This window comes from Dipteris shenzhenensis, chromosome 22, assembly GCF_047967505.1.
Source record: "Dipteris shenzhenensis isolate YYH24624 ecotype China chromosome 22, Dip_SZ_1.0, whole genome shotgun sequence".
Lineage (NCBI taxonomy): Eukaryota > Viridiplantae > Streptophyta > Polypodiopsida > Gleicheniales > Dipteridaceae > Dipteris > Dipteris shenzhenensis.
This window is the reverse complement of record NC_141617.1, coordinates 29,401,599-29,416,672: the sequence shown is the minus strand read 5'-3', so window position 1 is coordinate 29,416,672 and position 15,074 is coordinate 29,401,599. Positions and strand designations below refer to the sequence as shown.

The 15,074-nt window shown below is 41.6% G+C and overlaps 1 pseudogene across 1 annotated transcript; it reads right to left on the bottom strand.

Annotated features, from left to right (window-relative positions):
- Positions 1 to 9,080: 9,080 nt before the first annotated feature.
- Positions 9,081 to 14,713, bottom strand: LOC147887967 (pentatricopeptide repeat-containing protein At3g03580-like; annotated as a pseudogene). Its single transcript, XR_015543142.1, has 2 exons — positions 14,572 to 14,713; positions 9,081 to 14,362 (listed from the first exon to the last, which is right to left on the bottom strand). The product of XR_015543142.1 is annotated as a pentatricopeptide repeat-containing protein At3g03580-like (transcript).
- Positions 14,714 to 15,074: the final 361 nt, after the last annotated feature.

Genomic DNA, 15,074 nt, shown 5'->3' with positions numbered 1-15,074 from the left:
CTCTCTTAGTTGAATGAAGGAGTTTCTTCTTCTTTGTAATTTGTCGTGTTTTTAAAATTAAAGAAGTGCACTTTTTTCAATTGATAATACTAGACATTTTTGGGTTCTGGAGTAAAATGTAAGTAATATTTTATGCATTCTTTTTTTCAAAAGTACTAGTTTTTTAAAATGTTTGACATGAAGTGTATATTTAGTCCCTCTAATTTTGACAAAATGCACATTTTTTGGGATTTTTTCCAAAAATGGAGTTGACTTGTCATTTACATGATTTTATTGTCGTTTTTTATGACTCGGTGTTAAAAGAGGATTGGGATATAATTAAGAAAACGTATGGCACTAGAATCGAAGCAAGGAAAATACAATTCAAGCAAAGACTCCATGGAATGTGGACATGCAATAGATTTATTACAAACTATGTTGTAGAAGTTATACAAAAAAAGAAGGATTTGGCAACTATTAATTGCAATGTGGAAGATGATGACCTAGTTTCCATCACATTGGACTAGGGCCACAATAAAAATCTATAGACACATCCATATCTATGAGAGGTTCTAGGCCAAAATTTTAAGAGCTCATTGCTCTATTCTTAATGGAAGAAATTAAACTTGGACTTAGAGGGTCAAGTAGTGGTGGAAGAGATAATTTGTTCTACCATAGAAAAGGTAGAGGTGATTTTAGAGGAAGGAGTGGACCCTCTAGAGGTCATCATAGGGCCTCATATGCTCATGAATATCATGTGGATAGAAATGATTATGCACCAAGAAGTGGTGATTATATGCATAGAGGGGAGGGAGAATCTACAACTATGGTAGAGGCCAGACCACCCATGCACAAGGAGCTAGAAATTGCCATTTTTGTGGCAAATATGGCCATAATGAGAGGCATTGTTATGCCCAAAAAAATTCCAACCATAGAGGCTGAGGTGAAAGACACCAATACAACGATTATGTTGGTCAAAGAGAGTATGAGTATGAGCATAGGCATGGTGCTCATCTCTTTAGTATGGAGCATGTCATGGGCAGCATATCAGAGCCCTCACAAAGTGATGATTGGTTTATAGATTTTGGTGCCACCAATCACTACCTACCACAGTGAATGGTTTACTCATAAGATAAGATGCCTAGTGATAATTCATGAGTATGTGGCTATAGGTGATGACACAATGCATATAATCACTTGCATTGGAGACATTCCATTTCTTGATAAGAACGGTGTGCAGAACACTTTGGATGATGTGTTGTATGCTCCCACCATCACTACAAATCTTGCATCTATGGGTCAAATGGGTATCAAGATTACCAAGTGAGATTTAATAAATTTGGATGCTTTGTGGAAGAGTTTCACAATGCTATGGTTCAAAAAGTGGTTGCCAAAGGCCATAAAAGAGGAAGGTTATTCACCTTTGATGCAGGAAAAGCTCGTTTACATCAAGGTATGTTTGTAAAAATTAGTAACAAAAAAGACAAAGAAGGTGAATTACGGCGTAAAAGATTTAGCCATATCAATTATAGAAGGCTAAAGGAAATGCAAACAAAGGAGCTTGTGAGAGGGTTGCCCATTTTTGGTCATTTGGATTTCAGCTATGTGTGCCCATCCTGTCAATATGCCAAGCAAGCTGGTTTCCCATTTTCAAATAGGAAGAGAGTGAGTAGACACCCTTTGGAAATTGTGCATACTAATATATGGTGACCCATAGATAATGTGACACTAGGTGGTGCAAGGTACTATATTGCCTTCATAGATGATTATAGCCACATGACATGGGTGTATTTTTTGAAGACTAAGAGTGATGACTTCAAGGTGTTTGGTCAATACAAAAAGATGTTTGAAAAAGAGCTTGGCTGCTACATTAAATGCCTTCACATAGATAATGGTGTGAATATATGTGATAGAGTTTGATGATTACTTGCATGATCAAGACATAAGAAGTCGAATTACATTCAAGTATACTCCACAATAAAATGCAATAGCAGAAAGAAGAATAGAGTGATTGGAGATACAGCTATAGCTATGACGGATGAGATGCATATGCATTTGACATATTGGGCTAAAGTAGTGCACACAGTGGTGCACATAATGAATAGAACACCTGCAAAGGCTACATCATGTATGACTCCATATGGGAAGCTCTATGGACACAAGCCAACTTTGGCATACTTGAAAGTATTTGGCTATGTTTGTTATGTTCATGTGCCTAGTGAGGTAAGAAAGAAATTGGAACCAAGAGTAGTGAAGTGTGTGTTCCTTGGATATCCCACAGAGGGGAAATGGTATAAGTGCTATGATCCTATTAGAAGGCAAATACTTGAGAGCATGAATGTCAAGTTTAGTGAGTATGAGGCTTGGTATCAGCCCAAAGAAGTGGTTAAAAATGCATACATGTCAAAGGATGATAATACTAAATTATGGCAAGGAGGTCCTTCAAGAGCAAGTCGTAGATATCTTTAGGAAGGCATCCGACAAAGACAAATTTGAGTATTTCAGAGATGATTTAGGCTTGTATGATGTGCAAGGTCACATTGAGCTTGAGGGTTTCATGTTCCAACATCTCTCTCTCTCTCTCTCTCTCTCCCCCCCCCCTCTCTCTCTCTCTCTCTCTCTCTCTCTCTCTTTTCTTCCCATCTTTCTATCTCCTCTTCTTCCCATCTCTCTCTCTTCTCTCCTCTCTTTCTCCTCTCACCTCTCTTACCCCCTCTACCTCTCTTACCCCGTCCCCTCCTCCTCCCTACATATGGTTGTGTTTGTAATTAATTAACCACACCCCCCTCCCTTCCTTAGTTATCCCCCTCCCCTCCTCCTCCCCGCCCCTCCTCTGCCCTACACATGGATGTAGCTATGCACAGGGAGGAGGAGGGGAATCTATGCACCAGGAGAAGGAACCTCCCTCCCCTCCTCCTTGCATGTAGCCATGGTCATGCACAGGGAGGAGGAGGGGAGGGTATTTTTTAAAAACTCTTTCTCCTCTCTCTCATCCCTCCCTTACAAAGATTGACCCCCCTCCCCTCCTCCTCACTATGTCTAGCCATGGCCACGCACAGGGAGGAGGAGGGGTGGGGTTTTTTTTAAACACTCTCTTCTTTTTCTCTCCCTCCCTCTGTCCCTCCATACATGCCTCCCTTCATCACAAACTACAACCCCCATCCACTCCTCCTTCCTTCATGCAGGGAGGAGGGGAGGGGGGTTAAATAAACAATCACCATCATCGCACCCCACACCATTTTAGGTCTCTTCCTTCATTGAGATGTACTTCATATATAGATTTGGATATGATAGCTCCATCATCTCCACTCTATGGCCTTTTATTTTTTGGCTTATGCTTATCACTGGCCATTACTAGAGCATCATCTCTTAGCATATATATGTCGGATCTATGCATGCACCCCAAAGGTTTTACTTATGCTTTATGATGCATATATATGTGGGATTCAAGAATGTACCTGAGAGGTTCTACTTGTGCTTCGACACCATTTACATTGACTTGTGCTTCATTGTCATCATCTTCAGTACCTCTTAGAGTTTTGCACCCACTTGGGGAGCCATTTGAATTCCCTATTTTCATTTGGGACCTAGGTGAAGTACTGTGTACTTTAGAGGTAGGGGAGCCTTCCTTATCTCAGTGTGTACTTTAGAGGTGGGGGAGCCTTCCTTATCTCAGTCATCATTGGCATGAATTTTGCACTTTATCAACATATCCTCATAAGCCATCGTTATCCCCTTGAGCCACATTTTACATATCCCCTGTAATTTGTACTTCATTTCTATATTTTTTAGATTCTATTGATTTAATATACTTGAGAGGTGGGGGCATGTTAACCCCTTTCTAGGATTAACATAGTGGCCATCAATGTTAGGTTTTAGCTAGGCATATTTTGCACTACATTTGGATTATATTTAGGTGTGCATATATCATATGATTTAGACCATAGCATAGGAGGATTACATCCACCTCCACATCCTATTGGTTGCAATCCATGTGACCTTGTGTCCTTGAACATTTGTGCTTGTCTCATTCTTGATGTTCTTGTGTGGAAGGCTTGCTATAAGTGTGAGAGGCTTGTAATAGCTAGAATGCACCAGTGGTTGAGGATCTTCATGTAGTGTGTACACCTACCTTGGGTGTGATTAGAGTAGGAGTCTTGCAACTACATGAGTGGCATTCCTTTCTCCTTATTCTTAGAGGCTCGAGTCAATGTTTTCTTGGGTGTACCAATTTTTGGTGAGGTTCACAGCATTTTTTGTATATACATATCTTGCTTGACCTATAACTTATGCATTGCTCAAGGGAAAGCGACAAACTTTATCTTCAAGTTGTATTACACATTCTTACTTGAACATGAGACCAAAAAAATATGGAACAAAGATTTGGGACAAGACCATTAAAGCATTACAAGTGCCATGTTGCATATGAAGCATGCATCTTGAAGAGCACAGGATATATAAATTTATCCAAAAACATAAAAAAAAAATTCTGCACATACATGCAACCAAGTAAGAACACTATGTGAGCTTCTCCTTAACCCAAGGATACACCTAATTGATAACCTTAGGTATGTTTAAGAGCCCTCTAAAATTATGTACACCCATTTGAGGTCACACTCCATAACATTTCCTTGATTTGTTGAAAACAAAAACAGATTAGAAATTTGGAATCCAAACTAGTGGGACTGCTACATGATGGTATTAAAACATTGATAGTTGTTGATATTGGTATCTACATTTAGCCTAGAATGGAAGAATTTGAAAATATGTAATTTGTGCATGTGCAAAGATATTTAATAGATCCAACACTGTTTCAATTTTGTATTGGTTCTTTTTCCATGCACTTGCTCATAAGCATGCCAAAGGTCATTGATTTCATCACGCACAGCATCAAACTCGATAGCATGCCCTTTGGCGTATTTGTGTTTTAAAGAAATTTAGGCCACATTGCACTTGCTTGAGATATCCAATTTTGCTGACGTGTATCGCCAAAGGGGGGAAACATAAAAAATGGCTAAAAATTTTGTTACTCCCACAAATTGCAAATTTTCACACCTCCCACTTGAATACTGCACTGTAACCCCTATTTATCAATACCACCCTTGAACAAGCACCCAAAACCCCCCTCCCCTTAAGGATCATTAGCATTGAGATGTTGAATGTTGAGATGGCCCTTGTAGCCTAGAGAATGTGTAGCAACATGTGGTGCACAAAAACATCGAGATTGGATGACTCGAGTAAGTTCTCTTCTATTCTTTGCTTGCCTCAAAAGCTAGCTGGTCTCTATTTTGGAGGTTCTATTCTAGTGATTCAATGATTGTTTCCATGGCATCAATGGCAAGCTAGGATTAGTCCAAGGACTAGGAATGCATGCATTTCGCTAACCTTTAAGGGGTTAAAGTGTTGGAATTTTTGTGTGCCATGTGTAGGACCTAAGAGAGTGCAAAAAGGTCCAAAGAGTGGGGAGAAAAGTGTAAAAAGCAGTCCCACAAGGCTCAAAAGGTAAAGACAAGGGGCGCCTCATTAAAAGGAGGAACCACAAGATTAAAAGGCACCTAAAAGCTCCAGAGCACCAAATTTATAAGGAAAAATACTAACAGCTTGGCTTTTTGTAAAAGTAGCTTTTAGAAAGTAGGCCCTAGCTTTTTGCTAAGCTTAGTCTATAAAAGAAAGGCCCTGGCCTCCTAGATTCATTCAAGATTGTACTTAGACTTATGCTCTTTCATGAGCCAATTGTACAAAGATTATTCTATTGCAATAAAGACTTTCGGGGGGCACAAAAAGCATCTGCTTCTCTTTGAAAAACCACCCACTTTTTGTGCATACGTAGCCTTCTTTTCTCCAAAGCGGCATAAAAGCAGCAATAAAAGCAGCAAAAAGCAATGAAAAGCAGTAGTTGCTATTTTGTTTTTCTCATCACAAACAAGGCCTCTCAGCCCTCACAAGTACAAGTGCCTAACCAAGATTGCGAGATGAAGGGGAGAAGGTCCCAGGATGAGGATTCCTATCGAGAACTATTGGTTGAATTGGTAAAAGCAAGAAAGAACCACTTCTTAGTGAAAGCTTGTCATTGGACAAAGTGCTTTCAGAGATGTTATGGGAGATCTAAAGCTAAGTATTTCTTTCATGATTATGAAGTTTGATTTATCTTTATTTAAAGATCTAACCCTTGTATCTTATTGCAAGGAAAGAAGTGTGTTGTTTCCTTGATTGTTTCGAGAATCAAAAGCCAAGCACACAAGATTGCTTATACATACATTTGTGGTCCTAAAGTATTCCTTGATGGGACAAGCTAGTTATTACGAGTTATATTTTAGTTTTGGAAGAGTTCAAGTTATTGTACACGAGTGATATAGTCTCTATTATGGAACCAGTTTTCTATGAACTATGTCGTCAAGGCTATGGACTATTTGTTTAGGACAAAAGAATCTCAAAGTTATTATATCTAGTTTATGGGTTTGAGCAGCTTATGCCAAAGAGGAGAAGTGTCAGAGACTACTTGTATATCTTTTATAAATTGAAGAGTTAGATCCATGATAGATTCAAGATTAGAACCTATTTGAGGGTGGTATGTACAAAGTTGGCAAGTTGATACTCATGCGCCTGATTTTATGATCTTCAATTAGGGAATTGAGTTATGATAACTATTCATGATCATCAGTTATGTTCTTATGGATGATGAGATAATCAAGTATCCGATCCTTTATGGTGGAATTCCATGTGGTCATGATTGACTAAGTATCTCAGATTCAAGCTATATTATCTCAGTTCCAGAGGATTTTCAGTTATGATATTCAGTTTTTTTGTTTTCTAGTTATGGAGCATGACATGCTCAAGCACCAGACCTCAATATGGCAGTATTTTATAGTCATTATTGACCCAATATTTTCTTCAAGATTCTATTATTCAATAGTTTCCATTGGGATTTGTTTCATACATAACTCTTACGGTTTCTCATGGATTATTATGGCCAAAGCGAAGAATTTACAGTTCATCTGTCAATTATATGTCCTTTTGGAAAGTTTGAGAACCCTCCAAGTTTGTCTAACCAGCATGAGTATCAGTATGGAGATTATCACTTCATTCAGAAAGATTTGAGAGGATTCTCAAAGAAAGAGGATATAAGGCTATGTATCTCCCATTTGCCTTATGAAGATGTAACCTCTGTATGGCAATACAAGGAGAAAAGTGGACTATTTTCTTGAATTTGTTTCTGGAAGACACCTCTCATGAATGAGAAGTCAATGCGTATGATATGCCCAAATATTGGCCATGCGATTTATGGCTTCCTTTTTATTCGGATTTAAAGATGGAGTTGCAGCCAAAGAAGCCGAGGGGAATACAAAGCCCTTGGAAGAAGCAATCATTTCAGAACTCTCTCTAGTTCGGCTTGTGAAAGTCAAAGAAGTAGCAGTCAACTCCAAGTGAAAGGGGCATGGATTTGCCAAGAAAGGACATTATAAGTACTGGATGGGAAACTTCTCTGAGTGTATCTACAGACATTATGTTGATTCTTAGAAACAGAGATGTCAAGAGCTTTGTCATTCTAAGGAATTTGGACCAAGAATATTGATATAATCGAGAATGGCACCAGATCAAAAGGACTCAGGTGGGTTGATCCTAGCAAGAGGATTATTGCATAGTAGTGGCATGAAAAATTCCTAGATGGAATAATCAATCCAGAATCAGAAAGAAGTGCCTATGGCTGCCCAGTGCTCTTAAAGAGCAAGAAACGCCAAGTTAAAAAAAGGGCCTATGGCTAGCCAGTGCTCTTAAAGAGCAGGAAACGCCAAGAAAAAGAAGGGCCTATGGCTGCCCAATGCTCTTAAAGAACAGGAAATGCCAAAGAAAAGCAAGAATCTCCATGCGAAAAGCAAGTGTTTTAGATACACAAAGAGGGGCGTGTGGTTGCCTTGTGCCCTAGAAGGCCAATTAGCCAAAACGAGCAGAGAATGCCACAAGACTGATCTAAGATCAGAAGTTACCAAATTCCAAGATCCACTTTAGGTGGAAGCGATGGAAGGAGACCGTCCAACAAGAATAGTCTATGTACCGCACAAAGAAGAAAAGCACCCAAAGGCAAGTTTATCTGCAGGTATCTTGCCAAGTACCAAAACTATTAGGCAATTGATGCCAAGAGAGGAGGTATCCCCTAGTTTTACAGCTGCATCAAGAAGCTTTTTAGTTAAGGACAACTGATTAGAAGCCAAGGGGAATGTCACCAACTGGCATTTCTCCCAAGAAATAAAGAAGAGGCTTTATCAGATTGACAATGGTCAAAGAAAACTGACTTTGGTTCACTAGAATAAGTTTTACTACTTTTGCTTTGCATTGGTATAAGAGAACTGTGGGGACACCCACAAGGGACTAAAATTAGTCCAAGAACTAGGAATGCATGCATTTCACTAATCTTTTGGATTAAAGTGTTGGAATTTGTTTGTGCCATGTGTAGGACCTAAGAGAGTGCAAAAAGAATCCAAGAGTGGAGAGAAAAGTGTAAAAAGCAAGTCCCACAAGGCTCAAAAATTGAAGACAAGGGGCACCTCATTAAAAGGAGGGCCCACAAGATTAAAAGGCGCCTAAAAGCTCCAGAGCACCTGATTTAGAAGCTCCAGAGCACCTGATTTAGAAGGAAAAGGACTAAAAGCTTGGCTTTTTGTAAAGTAGCTTTTAGAAAGCAGGCCTTAGCTTTTTGCTAGGCTTAGTCTATAAAAGAAAGGCCCCTGGCCTCCCAAATTCATTCAAGATTGTACTCATACTTATGCTCTTTCATGAGCCAATTGTACAAAGATTATTCTATTGCAATAAAGACCTTTAATGAAAGCCAATTGTACAAAGATTATTCTATTGCAATAAAGACCTTCGGGGGGTCCAGCCCTTATTTCTGGGCCCTAGTGTGGTGTCTTGAATTCTCTCTCTCCCAGACCCCTCTTTCTATTGCTGCGATTCACTTCTACTCCTCCCAGGCTGAGTTGCGATTCATTCTAGCATCATATCTTCGACTCTCAGACGCATGCAAGTGCCCGGAAAGAGTGCAGCTGCAGCAATCCAGTTCCCAGCCCTTTTGGAAGATCATCCACTTGCTGTGATTAGGGTTTCTAGCCTTACCAGGTGCCCAAAGATGCTGTAAATTGAATCCAAAGCACACAGACATGCTGCGAATTGATTCCAAGGAGCCGCAAGAAAATTCAATATAGTGGCGATGAATCTGTAACAAGGCAAAATGCAAACACCACACTCAACAAAATCATGAAAAAGTCACAAACTGTACTTTGCAGAAATCAAACGCCTTTTGAGGTAAGGAGACTGGATTTCTCAGAAACTCACAACCTTGTTCACTAAAGCGCCCATGGGCTGAGTTTGCTTCACCCATGTTTCTGTCATGCTAGCATCAACATTTCAAGTAAGACCAGTAAGCGCTACCATAACTAGGATTACCAATAGTCCCCACAGAACACTTTCCGTTCTTGAAAACATGAAAGTGGTTCATCTCTGATAAGAATAGTTTGCTGCTCTACTTTGGATATGAGTCCTTTAGCTGAATGACAGTCTCTGCAAACCCACAGATTTTTTACAACATGTATGCATACCCCCTTGGGTAAATTAATCAGGGTCCAAGCAAGAGCCAACTTCTCACTGTGCCCACATAACTCAAATTTAGATTATCAGATATGTCCTGGAACAGCCAATACATATCCTCCTTCCCTTATTTTGAAAGAAAATCTTCTAGCTTTGCATATTTATTGTTTGGGAATGTCTTGTATTCCCTACCAAAAATGATGCACAATTCTGCCAACATTAGTCTAACTCTGTCCTGGCTGCTTCTTTCAATCTCATTAACTCAACCAGCTTAGCATCCTACTGCAAATGAGCATCTGCATAGATGTTAGACATCAAGACATAAGCTGCAGCATCCTTTTTATCCAATTCCACTGCATGTTCAAAGGCCCACCTCCAAACCTCAACATTTCCCCACTTCCGACAAGCACCCAACACAGTATGCCACAACACAAGATTAGGACATAATGGCATCTTCTTTATCATCACTACTGCCTTGTCTAATTGGCCTGCACGGCAAAGGAGATCAAGCATGCTATTGTGGTGCTCAATAGTCAGTGTGATGCCATAGTCTTTGCTCATGGACTCAAAGTATGTCTGACCCTTCTCCACTAGACCAGTGTGATTGCATAAAGAAAGAAGGCTAAGGAATATGACCCCATCTGGTTGTATGTCTTCTGCTGTCATTCTGTCAAGCATAAGAAAAACCTTTTCACTCTCTGCTACCTGGACATACCCTGCAATAAGGGCAGTCCATGAAGCTACATCTCGAACTGGAAGTTTGTCGAACACTTCCTGTGCATTTGCAAGCAAGCCACACTTGGCATACATATCAACCAAGATGTTACCAACAAAAGCATCTCTTTCCAACAACCCCTTCCTGGAAATCTCAGCATGTATTTCTTGGCCCTTGCCTATGGCTCCTATGCTGCCACAAGATTTCAAGCAGCAAACAAATGTGGCCACATCAGGAGAGACACCCTCAAATTGCATTTGTTTGAAACAGGTCAGAGCATCTTGACCAAGATCATGTTCAGCATACCCTGTGATAAGAGCATTCCAGGAGACTACATCTCGAATTGGAAGCTTATCGAACACTTCTCATGCATTTGCAAGCAAGCCACACTTGGCATACATATCAACCAAGGTGCTACCAACGAAAGGATCTCTTTCCAACAACCCGTTTCTCACAATCTCAGCATGTATTTCTCGGCCCTTGTCTATGGCTCCTATGCTGCCACAAGCTTTCAAGCTGCAAACAAATGTGACCGCATCAGGAGTGATGCCGTCCAATTGCATCTGTGCGAAACAGTTAAGAGCGTCCTGACCGCGGTCATGTTCAGCATACCCTGCAATAAGAGCAGTCCATGAGACTGCATCTCAAACTGCAGGTTTGTCGAACACTTCCTGTGCATTTGCAAGCAAGCCACACTTGGCATACATATCAACCAAGGTGTTACCAACAAAAGGATCTCTTTCCAACAACCCCTTTCTCACAATCTCAGCATGTATTTCTTGGCCGTCTTCTATGGCTCCTACGCTGCCACAAGATTTTAAGCTGCAAACAAATGTGACCGCATCAGGAGAGAGACCCTCCAATTGCATCTGTTTGTAACAATTAAAAGCGTCCTCAGCAAAATCATGTTCAGCATACCCTGCCATAAGTGCATTCCATGAGATCGCATTTTGAATTGGAAGTTTGTCAAACACTTCCTGTGCTTTTGAAAGCAGGCCACACTTGGCATACTCATCAACCAAGGTGTTACCAACAAAAGGATCTCTTTCCAACAACCCCTTTCGTGCAATCTCAGCATGTATTTCTCGGCCCTTGTCTATGGCTCCTATGCTGCCACAAGCTCTCAAGCTGCCAACAAACGTGACCGCATCAGGAGAGACGCCCTCCAATTGCATCTGTTCGAAACAGTTCAGAGCATCCTGACCAAGATCATGTTCAACATACCCTGTGATAAGTGCATTCCACGAGACTGCATTTCGAATTGGAAGATTGTCGAACACTTCCCGTGCTTTTGCAAGCAAGCCACACTTGGCATACATATCAACCAAGGTGTTACCCAGAAAATGATCTCTTTCCAACAACCCCTTTTTCGCGATCTCAACATGTATTTCTAGGCCCTTGTCTATGGCTCCTATGCTGCCACAAGCTTTCAAGCTGCAAATAAATGTGACCACATCAGGAGATATGCCCTCCAATTGCATTTGTTCGAACCAGTTCAGTGCGTCCTGACCAAGATCATGTTCAGCACACCCTGCAATAAGTGCATTCCATGAGACTGCATCTCGTACTGAAAGTTTGTCGAACACTTCCTGTGCTTTTGCAAGCAAACCACACTTGGCATACATATCGACCAAGGTGTTACCAACAAAAGGATCTCTTTCCAACAACCCCTTTCTCGCAATCTCAGCATGTATCTCTCGGCCCTTGTCTATGGCTCAAATGCTGCCACAAGCTTTCAAGCTGCAAAGAAATGTGACCGCATCAGGAGAGACTCCCTCAAATTGCATCTGTTCGAAACAGTTCAGAGCATGCTGACCAAGGTCATGTTCAGCATACCCTGCGATAAGTGCATTCCATGAGACTGCATCTCGAACTGGAAGTTTGTCGAGCACTTCCTGTGCATTTGAAAGCAAGCCACACTTGGCATACATATCAACCAAGGTGCTACCAACAAAACGATCTCTTTCCAACAACCCCTTCCTCGCAATCTCAGAATGTATTTCTCGGCCCTTGTCTATGGCTCCTATGCTGCCACAAGATTTCAAGCTGCAAATAAATGTGACCGCATCAGGAGGGACACCCTCCAATTGCATCTGTTCAAAACAGTTCAAAGTGCCCTGACCAAATTCGTGTTCAGCATACCCTGCGATAAGTGCAGTCCACGAGACTGCGTCTTGAATTGGAAGTTTGTCGAACACTTCCTGTGCATTTGCAAGCAAGCCACATTTGGCATACATATCAACCAAGGTGCTACCAACAAAAGGATCTCTTTCCAACAACCCCTTTCTCACAATCTGAGCATGTATTTCTTCGCCCTTTTCTATGGCTCCTATGCTGCCACAAGATTTCAAGCAGCAAACAAATGTGACTGCACCAGGAGAGACGCCCTCCAATTGCATCTGTTCGAAACAGTTCAGAGCGTCTTGACCAAGATCATGTTCAGCATACCCTGCAATAAGTGCATGCCATGAGACTGCATTTCGAATTGGAAGTTTGTCAAACACTTCCTGTGCTTTTGAAAGCAAGCCACACTTAGCATACATATCAACCAAAGTGTTACCAACAAAAGGATCTCTTTCCAACAACCCCTTTCTTGCAATCTCAGCATGTATTTCTCGGCCCTTGTCTATGGCTCCTATGCTGCCACAAGATTTCAAGCTGCAAACAAATGTGACCGCATCAGGAGAGACACCCTCCAATTGCATCTGTTCAAAACAGTTCAGAGCGTCCTGACTAAGATCGTGTTCAGCATACCCTGCGATAAGTGCATTCCATGAGACTGCATTTCAAATTGGAAGATTGTCGAACACTCTCTGTGCTTTTGTAAGCAAGCCACACTTGGCATACATATCAACCACGGTGGTACCGACAAAAGGATCTTTTTCCAACAACCCACAATCTCAGCATGTATTTCTCGGCCCTTGTCTATGGCTCCTATGCTGCCACAAGCTTTCAAGCTGCAAATAAATGTGACTGCATCAGGTGAGACGCCCTCCAATTGCATCTCTTCAAAACAGTTTAGAGCGTGCTGACCAAGGTCATGTTCAGCATACCCTGTGATAAGTGTATTCCATGAGACAGCATCTCGAACTGGAAGTTTGTCAAACACTTCTTGTACGTTTGCAAGCGAGCCACACTTGGCATACATATCAACCAAGAAGTTCCCAACAAAAGGATCTCTTTCCAATAAACCCTTTCTCGCAATCTCAGCATGTATTTCTCGGCCCTGGTCTATGGCTCCTATGCTGCCACAAGCTTTCAAACTGCAAACAAATGTGACCCAACTTGGCAAGACGCTCTCCAATTGCATCTGTTTGAAACAGTTCAAGCATCCTGACCAAGGTCATGTTCAGCATACCCTGCGATAAGTGCATTCCAAGAGACCGTATCTCGAACTGGAAGCTTGTCAAACACTTCTTGTGCTTTTGCAAGCAAGCCACACTTGGCATACATATCAACCAAGGTGTTACCAACAAATGAATCTCTTTCCAACAACCCCATTCTCGCAATCTCAGCATGTATTTCTCGGCCTCTTTCTTTATCTTTTAGCCTGGCACAAGCCTTTAGTAAGGCCACGAACGTATACTCAGTAGGATGAACACAATCCTCCTGCATTTTTTTAAGTAGTACTAAGGCATGCTGTAACTCCCCACATTCAATATAACCAGTGATGAGAGAAGTCCATGAATACTCATTCCGATCGACCAACTTATCAAAAACCTGCTGGGCATAACGCATGCTTCCGACTTCCACCAACATTGGGACGACGTAGTTCCCGAGTGACGTATGAACTTCCAGCCCCCTTCTGCGCAGGTAGGCATGCAAGCGCAGGGCATATGCTGGAATTTTGTGTTTTCTGCACTTGCGCAAGACGCATGTCAAGTTTTCAACTGAAGGCGGATGGGTCATGCATTCCAAAGAAGCGAGTGCCTCGTCTAAGCTAAGCTCTGTCAGTTGTGCCATGGGGCTGTGAACGGCGTTGTTTGAAGTCTCGATTTTCCGGAGCGTGCCTTTAACCCAATTTGGATTGCATCAGCCGTCTATCCTCCTTGGTGAGTTTCTTCTTGAAATCTGGGGCTCTTGGGTTGTCTGCTACAACTGACAGCAGAGGCGTCAGAATTCAATCTAGAGCTAAAACAGGATTGCGTTCAGCTCGTCTTACACTTACTTTGTTGTTTCGATAGTTCAACCGGTGAAGTACTCCTTCCATAAGGGCTCAGTACTCCATCGGGGTGTGGGTGTGGAGCAAAGTGAGACGGCAGACAGAAATGAACTGAACTGAGAATTCAAGAACTCACATTTCAATGGAGCGATGGATGGCGCTTGCAAAGGCTGGTTAGACGAGCAAGCCGTGTAAGGCTTAGAAAGGATGGTTAGACCAAGAGATCGTGTAAGGCTTCTTTCCTCAAAAATCACAGCAATGGTCATCGCAATGGCACAAAAGACTATACTCTCCATGTAAGATCACTCTCCATGACCCTCTCTCGAAAGGCCTATGCAGGCTCATGCCTATTGGCTCCTAGAAGACATGTTGTCGTTTCATTGTCAACCAGGTGAATGGTATATTTATCATTTAGTAGGCTTTCCTCTCGTGAGTGAAACCCCAAGGTGAAAAGGCACAAGGAGATTAAGAGTGTCCAAAGAGTAGAAAATGCTAATGGTCCAAAAGTCATAAAAGGGGACCCCAAATTATCAATACTCTTTGCCAATGTTCGGAGCAACCAATGGTAATTTCTAACACCCAAAATAACAATGAATCCACCCAACAAGTGCACCAACCACAAATTAACACCTAACAGAG